Source organism: Helianthus annuus, chromosome 15 (genome assembly GCF_002127325.2).
Source record: "Helianthus annuus cultivar XRQ/B chromosome 15, HanXRQr2.0-SUNRISE, whole genome shotgun sequence".
Taxonomy (NCBI): Eukaryota; Viridiplantae; Streptophyta; class Magnoliopsida; order Asterales; family Asteraceae; genus Helianthus; species Helianthus annuus.
The window spans coordinates 104900443-104912630 of record NC_035447.2 but is presented as its reverse complement, the minus strand read 5'-3'; positions in this window follow the sequence as shown (position 1 = coordinate 104912630).

Sequence of the window (12188 nt, the reverse complement as noted above, 5' to 3'; positions counted from 1 at the left end):
ACAGAACCTGATGTCAAAGTAAAGAAGCCTCGAGACCAATACACTGAAGAGGATCTGCTCATTATTGAAGAAGATGATAGAGCTCTTTCTTATCTGACCATGGGATTGGGTCCTAATATTGCTATGGGCTTTCGCACGTGCAAATCTGCCAAGGAACTGTGGGACTCTCTGGTAGAAGTGTATGAAGGTAACGAAGATATGAAAGAAAGTCGAAGGAACTTGCTGCAACAAAATTTCAACAATTTCAACCATATTTATGGTGAAACAGTAGATAATCAGATCCAAAGGTTTGTCAAGCTGGTGACTCAAATGCAAATGGAAGAAATTCATACCACAAACGCCTCCACCAACAGACAACTTCTCAATGCTTTGCCCAAGAGTTGGGATCATCATGTTGCTATGATCAAGAAGACCAAAGATCTTGCAAGATGCACCCTGTCTGAGATGATCTCGCATATCAAAGCTTGTGAATTGGATGACAAGCAGACAGAGACTAACTACAAGAACAGCATGCTGGCTGCCGGTTTCTCAATAGCTCCAACCACATCCAGTGACAGTAACACAGCTCTTCTGTCTCAAGGAGGATTCCAAATGTTTCGCAATGCTACAGCTGCTAAACCTGCTCCCACTTCAGCAAACGTCTACAACTCAGGGTCCTCTACTCAAGCTTCCCCTACAAGTGCTGGAAAGGCATCTGCTGCACCTTCTGCCTCTGTGGCGAGCAATGAAATGGTTGCCTTCTTCTCGAAACAGTCAAAAGAAAATCTTGAAATTGCAGCCTCAGTCATAAATTGCTTGAATGCCTTTACTTCGGGAAACCTTGGTCCTCCTAAGTTTTCCATGGATGATTTGGATCAAATTCTTCCAGAAGATGTGGAAGAAATGGATATCACGTGGCAGATGGCTATGGCGGCTTTTAGAGCTAAAAACTTTGTGAGGAAAACAGGGAAAAACAAATGGCAGAATCTTACGTTCTCGGGCCCCGCAAAGATGCCATTTGAGTTTCGTTGCTATAATTGTCATGAACAGGGTCATTTAGCTAGAAATTGCACGAAACCCAAGGTGAATGGTGAACAAACTCCAGCTCAGCCTGCTGCTCCTGTTACGCCCAATCGAGAAAGAGCTCTTGTGACTACAACTGGTGTGCCTGCTGATAATGTCAACAGTGGAAGCCCACAACCTATGGGATTGGCCCAAGCTTTGGTGGTTCAGCCTGATTCGCCTTTTGACTGGAGTTCAGAGATAGAAAGACTAAACATCTCAGCTCCTGAAAATCAAGCCAACTCAAGCAATATCGCTTTCATGGCCAGCAACGATTCGGTGAATGATGATGTGAAGGTAGCACAGGAGGAGGAGTCGTCAGCTGAAAACTTCGCCTTCATGACTCAAATCCTGTCAGCACCTGTCAAAGGTCTCACTAAAGAAGAGGTAATTTCTGTTTTCTGCACTTCTGAATGTAGGGAACGAGTTGAGGCCTATAGAATCCATAACGCTGAGCTAATCGAAGACTATAATGAAATTAAACGCAAAAATTTCACTTTAACGAAAAATGAAAAACTTTTCAAAGAAAAAATCGAAGCTCAGCGTAAGGATATCGTCCAACTCAAAGACGATGTTAGTGTATCCACGGCCCAACTCATCATGGTTAAAGAAAAACTGTGTGAGGTGACTAAGGAACTGGAGAATGTTAGGGATAAATACCAAATTAATCAGTTAAACATTAAAAAATTCGATTCCTCCGGTAAATTACTCAAAAATCTCTGTGATCAACAATTGGCTTATTCTAAAAAGAAAGGGTCGGGATTGGGTTACAATCAGACTCCTCCTCCGTACAATAACAATTACACTTACTTGCCTATGACCGAGGAGGAGATGCTGAATGAAGGTAAAATGACATACGGATCCAAAAATAATAAGCCCTCAGTGAATGTTGAAGGTTCCAAAAATAGTAAGTCCTCAATTAATGGTAAACCTGCTGAAGAACAGGTAAAACCAGAAACGTGTTTTGTGTCAAAGGGTACTTTTGATCCTAACAGTTCTTCGTCATGTGCAGATAAAGTACCTGAAGTGATATGGGGAGATGTGTTTGGAAGTGAACAAGTTTTAGAATCTGATTCTTCTAAAACTTCTTTTGATAATACTAATTCTGGTTGTGTGTTTGGACAAGCGTTTTTGAACTCTTTTCATAGTTATGTTTCGTCTTCTTTTGGGCCTGATGTTTTGGGCAAAACAGTGAATGCTTGTGATGAACCTTTTAAAAATGCGTGTGATGATGAATGTTTTGCAACTGCTGAAAATTGTGATTCTGATGTTTCTGATTCTCAAGGTGAAAATAGTGTGACCAACGATGTTCCTCAGGACACTTTCAGTGAAACCACTGAAAATGTTTCACAAGAAAACCAATCACACACTGATTTTTCGTGTGAATCAAATTCAGTGGACATTTCTACTGATGAATCTGACGGAACTTCTTTGGATGGCAACGATAGAAAGGAATCATTATTTGTTGATGAAGTCTCAGCCTCGATCGAGACTGAAACTCAAAATGATTTGCAAAACGAGAAAGAAGTTTTCTTAAATGAAAGTTTGAAAGAAAATACTTGTGAAAAAAATCATAAGTCAACATCTGAAACACCTAATCAAAATGATTTTCATGAAACAGTAAAAATTGAAAACACTACTTTTTCAGATTCTCATGCTTGTGCCAGTGCTAGTTCTGATCCTCAGGTATCTACAAGCTCAGGGAAGGCACAAGCAAGTCAATCAAAACAGAACAAGCAAGCTCCATCTTCAAGACCCAAAAGACCCGCAGCCACTGTGAATCATCAAAACTCTTCCACAGTGAAACGACAAATTTGTTTCAATTGTGGGATAGCCGGGCACATTGCCAGAAACTGTGTCTCGTTGTCTTCCTCTGTGCAGTCTAAAACTCAACACGCACAACATCAGAAAGTCAAACCAAATCGATTTGGTCCTTCTAAGTCAATGAAGACTGATAGGTCTAAGACAATGAAGAACGACCATCGTAGGGTCAGGCCTTCTGATCAAGATTGGAATGCAGCCAAACGTAGACATAAAAATCAGCAAAATCATTTTTCAGAAAACAGATTTAAGGCGTTTGGTAATTATGCTAACAACTGGTCTAAACAATATTGGAAACCTAAATCTAAAGCCGTGCATTCCAACTTGCCTCATACACTTCATAAAAATTCTGCCAATGCGAATTCATCAAAATTTTTAAATAAAGACAATTTAGTTTGGCAGAGGGTAACGTATTTCGATGCTCAAGGAAAACCCAGATCCACTATGGGCTGGGTTCCTAAATCTAACTAATCCCGCTACTCGTGCAGGAACAGCTATGGAGGACTACCGTGCGCCTCTGGTACATGGATAGTGGCTGTTCCAGGCACATGACAGGAGACTTATCCCAACTTGTGAATGTCAAAGAATTTAATGGTGGATATGTCTCATTTGCGGGAGGTGAATCTGGCAGAATCACTTTGAAAGGAACTGTTCAAAACGGTGTTCTCAGCTTTGAAAATGTCAATTATGTTCCAGAACTGAAGCACAATCTGTTAAGTATTTCGCAGATTTGTGATAGAGGGAATTCAGTTCATTTTACGAAGAAAGGATGTCATGTTCTTAAGCCTGGGATTGTTATTCCAGAAGACTGGTTCTTGATGACAGCTGAAAGAAAAGGGAATGCTTACGTCATTGATATGAACAAGAAACCGTGTGAAGAGATCACCTGTTTATTTTCGAAGATTTCAGAGCATGATGGTCTTTTGTGGCATCGTCGACTTGGGCACGTGAATATGAAAAATCTGAATCGTCTAGCTAAAGGTCAATTGGTACGAGATCTTCCGATTAAGGATTTCATGTTGGTGGAAAAGTGTGTTGCTTGTGCGAAAGGAAAGGCTCATCGAAAACCTCACAAGACTAAACCAGTACCTTCAACAAAAGCTATACTAGAACTACTTCACATGGATCTTTTTGGTCCAGTGAATGTGCTGAGTATCGGGAAGAAAGCTTACTGTCTAGTAATCGTCGATGATTACTCTCGCTACACTTGGGTGTATTTTCTCAGTCACAAAAACGAAACTGCTGGACTGGTGAAACAATTCATTACATTGGCTGAAAATCAAGCGAGTACTAAGGTGAAGGTTATTCGATCAGACAATGGGACAGAATTCAAGAATGTTACTTTGGATACGCTCTGCATTGAAAAGGGAATTGATCGACAGTTCAGTGCGCCACGCACTCCACAACAGAATGGAGTGGCTGAAAGAAGGAATCGTACTCTAATTGAGGCAGCACGTACCATGCTGGCTGATTCAAAGCTTCCTAGCTTCTTTTGGGCCGAAGCTGTTAGCACGGCTTGTTATATCCAGAATCATGCTTTAGTAAACAAACGTCACATGAAAACCCCTTATGAGATTCTGGAAGGACGTAAACCTTCGGTTTCACACTTTCGTATTTTTGGTTGTCCATGTGTATTATTACTAATGGACTCAAATGGAAAGTTTGAAGTCAAAGGTGACGAATGTTACTTTGTTGGATATGCTAAAGGCTCTGCTTATAGGGTATACAACAAAGTAACTAGAAAAGTTGTTGAGTCGTGCAACATCGAATGGCTTGAAGAGAATGCTACGGACGCTAGAGTCGGTCCAGATTGGTTATATGATTATTCTGCTCTGTTTAAATCATTTAACATTTTGTCAAGTGATGTTTCAGTTGCAGGTGAGTCAGTTCCCCAACAACCATTGTCATTTGAAGATACTGAGGACGAAGCACAGATGCAAGAAAATGTGAAGCATCATACTGTTGATCCACCGGGAATGGTGTTCACGCAACATCCTACACCGACACCGATGGTCAATCAATCCCCTGAAGGTGCATCAACCAGTGACTCTGCAATGTTTCCTGATCCAATTCCTGAGGATTGTACCGTCACTTCTCCTGTAGTTCACACTACAAGTGCACCTGATGAGGGGGAGTGTAGCAACACCACCACTGCAGAGGAGACTGTACCAGATTTGGCCATACCGACGAGCGTTCAACGCAATCACCCAATCGAAAATGTGATTGGTCCTGTAAATGCAGGAATTTTGACCAGGAGTCAATCAGGAACCATTAACACTTGCTTATATTCTAGTTATCTTTCTCAAATTGAACCTAAAACCATTGATATAGCTTTGCAGGAACCTGGCTGGGTAGATGCTATGCACGAAGAGCTGAACCAGTTTGAAAAACTTGGAGTATGGAAGCTTGTCAAGTTGCCAGCAGGAAAGCGTAAGCTTGGAACTAGATGGGTTTTTCGAAACAAGCAGGATTCTGCGGGTGTCATTGTTCGAAACAAAGCAAGGCTGGTGGTTCAGGGATTTAGACAAATCGAAGGTCTAGATTATGATGAAGTATATGCTCCGGTTGCGCGACTTGAAGCCATCCGGATCTTTTTGGCTTACGCGTCGTACGTGGGATTCACTGTTTATCAGATGGATGTCAAGACCGCGTTTCTCTATGGAGATGTGAAGGAGGAAATTTTTGTCGAGCAACCGCCAGGGTTTGTGCATCCAGATCATCCTGAGTACGCCTACAAGTTAGACAAGGCGTTGTACGGGTTACATCAGGCTCCTCGAGCTTGGTATGCCACCCTAACTGAGCATCTGTTGGCTCATGGATATACGCGTGGCACCATAGACCAGACTCTGTTTATCAAGAGGGTAGGACGTGATCAAATTTTGGTTCAAATCTACGTTGATGACATCATTTTCGGATCTACAAGCGAGGATCTGTGCAAGGAGTTCGAGAGAGTTATGAAGAAAAAGTTTGAAATGAGTGCTCTGGGGGAGATGACACTGTTTTTGGGTCTACAAGTCAAGCAGAGTTCACAAGGAATTCTGATTCATCAAGGGAAGTATGTGGATGATGTCCTGGCAAAGTTCAAATTCACGGACGCAAAGCCTACTGAAACACCTATGGCTGAGAGACCATTATTGACTGAAGATGAAGAAGGAGAGTCTGTAAATCAACGTCAATATAGGTCAATGATTGGGTCATTGATGTATCTCACAGCTAGCCGTCCGGACATCATGTTCGCTGTTTGCAACTGTGCACGCTATCAGGCTAATCCTAAAACTTCTCATCTTATTGCTGTTAAACGGATCTTTCGGTATCTTAAAGGCCGACCGCGGTTTGGCCTGTGGTATCCGAGAGATTCCAATTTTGACTTGTTTGCTTTTTCTGACAGCAATTTTGGAGGTACTGACAGTGACAGAAAATCCACTTCTGCGGGATGTCAATTTTTGGGTGATCGGCTCATTTCTTGGCAGTGCAAGAAACAACAAACGGTGGCGATATCCACAGCTGAAGCTGAGTATGTTGCTGCTTCTGCTTCTTGCTCTCAAGTGGTGTGGATGCAACATCAATTGCAGGATTATGGTTTGACTTATCTTAACACTACTATTTACTGCGATAATGATGCTGCAATACAAATTGTTCGAAATCCTGTTTTTCACTCCAAAACCAAGCACATTGATATTAAAGTTCATTTCATTCGGGACTGTTTTGACAGAGGTCTGATTACGCTTGAACAAATCGACACAGATGCAAATGCTGCCGATTTGTTCACTAAACCTGTCAGCAGCTCGAAATTCAGAGTGCTTGTGGATTTTCTAAAAATGATCCGTTTTGCTAATTGAGCATATTTTTTGTTTTGTTTTGTTTTTCGTAGGTAAATTTGTTCATAAAGTTTTCTATTCTTAGGTAGTTTTTATTTATGCACAAATTTAGGGGGAGAAAAATCGAAAAATACAAAAACATTGAAAAATCGAAAAATACAAAAACATTGAAAAATTGAAAAAATACAAAAAGAGTTTCAAAAGGAAGTGTGGCTGGACTGGGAAATGAAATGAATTTTCACATTATGGTCAAGGGCTGACTCATGTAAGACCAGTATCGAAATTGTTTGACTCTAGTATGATGTGTGTTGGTAGGCTCTATCCTTAAGATTGGAAACAATAGCTGTTTCTGTTCAGAACTAAACCAGTACATGACCTCAGAAAAGAAAATCACTTGGAATTAGCTCATGTCTATTTGAATGTTTGTATGCTTTTCCCGATACACACAATTTTGATCTGATTCTGAAATCTTATCTGAAAAGGTCGTGTACCTCCTCTGCTGCATCCAGATACATGCTGACCTGGAGGTGCTAGGCAACGTCAGCTTCTGCTGCATCCAGATACATGCTGACCTAGCTGTACGTTGTCGATCTGTAGATCAATTAACACCCGAAAGAGGCCCTCTAGTGCCCAAAAGAAACCCAATAAACCTATATCAAATTGAGAAAAACTCATTTGATCTGTATATTATACCATCTCTGCAAAAGATCTATTCTGTTCTTTTCTCAATCTATTCCCAGTTAAGATTTCAGAAATCTGGATTGGACTTGTGAAATATGTGGTAGGGAAGATACTTGCATGATAGAGTGTGCTATTTATATTTCCGGGATTTGATTAGTATTTGTTTGGGTGTTCATGATTAAAATATCAAAACATGATAAAATGAAGTACGGGCAGTTATATGGAAAAGGTCTAGGGAGATGAGTTTAAGAGGACAAATATACTGACAGTTGTCTAGATCATTCTAAAATAGATCAGTGTTGATAAGTGAAGTCATGCCCGAGACCCTGTGATTTGATCCCTGAGCATCTATGCAAATTTCCTGTTTTATTTTTGTAAATAATATTTTATTATTTATTTTTGTTGTAGGTTTTTGTTTTGCAAAATAATGCTCAATTAGTTTAATGGGTTATTATTTGAAAATCAGATCTTTTTATTTGGGTTTGTTAAAATCATTTTTGAAAAACATTTCCTTAAGCCCAAGTGCTGAAAAACATTTTATTGAGCCCAAGTCAATAAGGCCCAAGCCCAACAGACTTGGGCCCATGAGAAATAGTGGACATATAAAAGGGACATTACGAGTCATTGTCTCCATTCACTCGCATCCTTGTTCAAATTCTCTCTCAACTTTCCGGCCGTAATCTCGATTCCGACTCAATTCCGGTTGCGACTCGCAATCCGATCAGATCATCAACAGGTAATATGACGTCATTGTTCAAGATTTTGCAGGATTTTTGAATTTTGTTTGAAGATTCCGGCGAATATATGAAGATTCCGATGAAGATATGAAGATTCCGATGAAGTCTCCGATGAGTGTTTGAAGTTTCCGATGAAGTTTCCAGTCGCAATCAAGAACAACAGGACTCGAAACTACTGATTACGACTCGCAACCTCAAGATTGCGACTCATGATTGCGACTCATTCTGGCTTGTTGCGACTCATGATTGCGACTCGCAATCTTCCAGTTGCGACTCAGTTTTCCTGGTTGCGACTCGTGGTTACGACTCGAAACCTTGGGTTGCGACTCATGGTTACGAGTGAACAGTAACAGTGTTTGTTTTATTTTTAATTTTTATCACTGTGCTATTGGAAACTTATACGTTTTGTGTGGTGTGCAGAAAAATGGACTTAAAGTTTATCGCGTCTCACAATCAAGTAGCATATTTGGCACCTCCACCTGTTAAGCATAAGCAGCTGTTCACGTCATTGATCAAAGGCCTAAGTACATGCCGTATTGCTCACGCTCTTCGTGAAAATCCGGTCGTTTATGAAAGCCTCATTCGAGATTTTTGGAAGACTGCAAAGGTGGAAATCATTGAAGGAAAAGGAGCTATAGCTGCTGAGATCGACGGGACGAAGATTATTGTGACGGAGCAGACTATCAGGGATGTGTTGAAGTTCAATGATCAGGAAACGGATCCAATCGAGCTTGCTGCTGGAGCGATTGAAGCAATTTTGCCACGACTGAGCTATGAAGGAAAATTTCCTCCCCTGGTTAAGAAGTTTGTTCATCCGTACTGGCGTTTATTATTGCACATGTTCCTGTTGTGCATGACAGAAAACCGCGGGGGAATTGATCAATTAAACACAACACAGACGGCTGCATTGATTTGCGTGATTACTAATGAGCCGTTCAACTATTCAAGATATGTTCTGGAAGCGATGAAGAGAAATGCTATTGGGCTTCGAAAGGATAAGTTTCTTATGTATCCTAGATTTGTTCAGATGATTCTCAATGAACGTTATCCTGAATTGAGGAGATCTGGTGATACTCTGGAGTTAAAGCCTATGGGCCCTTCGTGTTTTGGTGCTCTTACTACGAAGAAGGGAACAGAGAAAAAGTTTGAAGGTTTGATCGAGTTGGAGAAGTTTGGTCAGTTTGCAGAGACCGAAGACATTGTTGAGAATCCAGTCAGGGCACAAGCCGTACCTGCACGTGCCATTGTTGCTGAAGAACATGACATTCAAAGGAGAGATGAAAATGAGCCTGAGCCAGAGCGTATCACTATTAACTCTGACGATGAAGGTGTTGAGATTACATGTGATTCTGATGATGATGACATAGAACTTCCTCCTGAAGTTAATGCTGATGCTGTTTCTACAGTTAATCCAGTGATTTCTGCTGAGAGTTTGGCAATGCTGATAAAGAAAGTGACTGACACGATGGGAAATCCTCCTCCCAATCTGTCAGTATCTACTGAAGAGCCAGAAGAAAGCCCAAGGGATTCTGATTCTATTCCGCTAAAAAGGAAAAGAAGGGATCCTAGACCCGGAATGTTTATCGAACAAAGCAAAGATCAATCTGTAACTGTTGCTGATGATGCTGAAGGTTTATATGACTTCGATTTTGAAAAGTATGTTGACGATGCTACCACCACCACTACAGAGAATATCTTTGAGTCTGGTGTTCATACTCAAGGTGATGATACAGTTATGACGAATGTTGAAGTTCAAAATGAAGCTGTGCCTAATGTTGAAGCTCATGTAGAAGCTGGGCCCTCTGAAATTGTTAGTGCTGGTCCTTCTGGTACTATTCATGAAGAACCGAGCAGTTCAAGTGGTAAACGACCTGTAGAACCACTTAGAATGCCTTTCGACAGTGATTCTAGTGATGATGATGAGTTTATAAGCATGAGGGAAATGAAGAAACGTTTGGTTGTGCTCGAACAAGATTCAATTCATAAAGATGCAAAGATCATACAGCTTGAAGATACCATTGTGAAGAAAGATCAACAAATTGAGCAACTGCAAGGAGACGTTAGTTTGTTGTTCAATATTGTTTATGATTTGCGAGGCAAGCTTGAAAAGAAATTTGGACAAGAGTTTTCTGATACCACAGATGTCGAAAACAGAAAGAAAGCTTTTGAGAAAGATAATGCTGAAAGGAGTGCTGCTATGGAAAAATACTTTGAAAGAGTTACTGATCCAGAAGCAGAGAAAGCTAAAGCAGAGAGGTTGAAGAAGAAAAGAGAGTTTGTGATTCTGAAGAACAAGAATGCTAATCCAGATGATGAAGATGCACGTGCTACACATCATTTAATGGATGTTGGTGAAACTCTCTACGATAAGAAAGGAAATCGATCTGGTGTAGTCAGCTGGGGTTATGATCATGATCGTAACAGATGGTGGATCAAGAGGAAAGTTGGACCGGTTGAATGGTACAAACATTCAGGGCAATTTCAATCATTCACTAAGGTAGATTTGACAGATTTGACAAATAAACCTTATGTGGATGATAAGCCTAATGGTCCTGGTTATGCATTCTTCGAGAGACTGAAAAGGGAAGTTGCAAAAGGTTTTCCCTCGATGCGTACAGCGGATTCTACTGTTAAACCAGCGAAAGGGATCAGGGATCCGTATACAAACAAGCGAATGAAGATTGTGCACTGGCCCGCTACTGACAAAGAGAAGACGATTCCGTTGGTGAGAAAGATTCCAAAAGGGGCGCTGAAGACAATGCATTTTTGGGCGTATGATGAACGTCTTGGTTAAGCAGTGATTGTTTGTGATGGTGATGCAAGTTACTGTTTGGTAGATCAGATCGATTTGTTGAATCTTGCAGTTGAAGATCTTGAAGTCTTGGCAAGCAACCAAATCAGAGCTACTGAAAAATATGAGGAAATTGCTAAGGGTTGGACATCTGCAGTAGCTTCTGTCATGCATATTCACAAGAAGGGTTTTGGTGGATACAAAGACAATATGAGTGGTGGTCATCAAAGCATCTGAAGTCAGAAGAACCTGCATGCATAAACCTAGGGGGAGATTGTTGGGACCTGAAGGTTTATTCATGTAGGTTAACAATATATAGGGATTGATCATGTAATTAGTTTATTATGTTTTGGGTTTATCAATGTGGTTTGGGCTAGAATAGGTGTCGCATGGGCTTAGGTGGTATCGGCCCTAATGTGTTTAGTATATAAACACCCCTAATCACTTGATTAGGGGTTGTTGATAGCGAGTAGAAGGCAGGCGACACAAGGTATTGGAACCGAGTTCCATCCGAGATTTGTATCAGTCATCGTTCATCGTGAATGCAAGTTTCGGTTTGATTCTTATTTATTGTTTGTTATTTGATCATAATATTAGTTCTTGAATCACCTTGTGTTTGATTTCCGCGCTCTCACAAGGCTTAGATTGATATCATTGAGATCCTCACGGGTTTTACAGATTTCATGGATTCTAAGATCCATTAGAGTCGTAACAAGGGCATGGTCATAGATGATGTAACGTCCACTTAACAAATAACTATTAAGTCATCATCAAGTCTTAGTTACTTAGATGTATACGTATAGAATAACTTAGATATTATATAGTTTTACAAGTCTTAAGATTCAAGCATGAGGTAGGAGATTAATGTCTCCATTTAGGTACCTCTTTGTGTCATAGAATACATACATGAGGTAGGAAGAATAAGCTTCCATTTAGGCACCTCTATTGTTCACCACTACACTTGTTGTTATAAACGACAAGGAGGGTCATGAACATACAAGTATCAAGGTATAAACAACAACTAATCTATAGTAAAACATCAAGTAATGAGTGGATTCTTATGAAGGATAGCCCAAGCTAATCCAACCATCACACATACATCAAGCTTCACACTTGAACACTACTTGTGGGTAAAACCCCTATTAAAACAGAAAGTTTATGAGGTTTTAACCTCTGATTTAGATGTCTCAACCATGTTTTTAAGCTTAACCAACCATGAGAGGGGTTGTAAGCATTAGGACATTGGTTTGAGATGTGTTTCACACAAGTTAGATGAAGTTTGCATAAGTTTGAAACAAA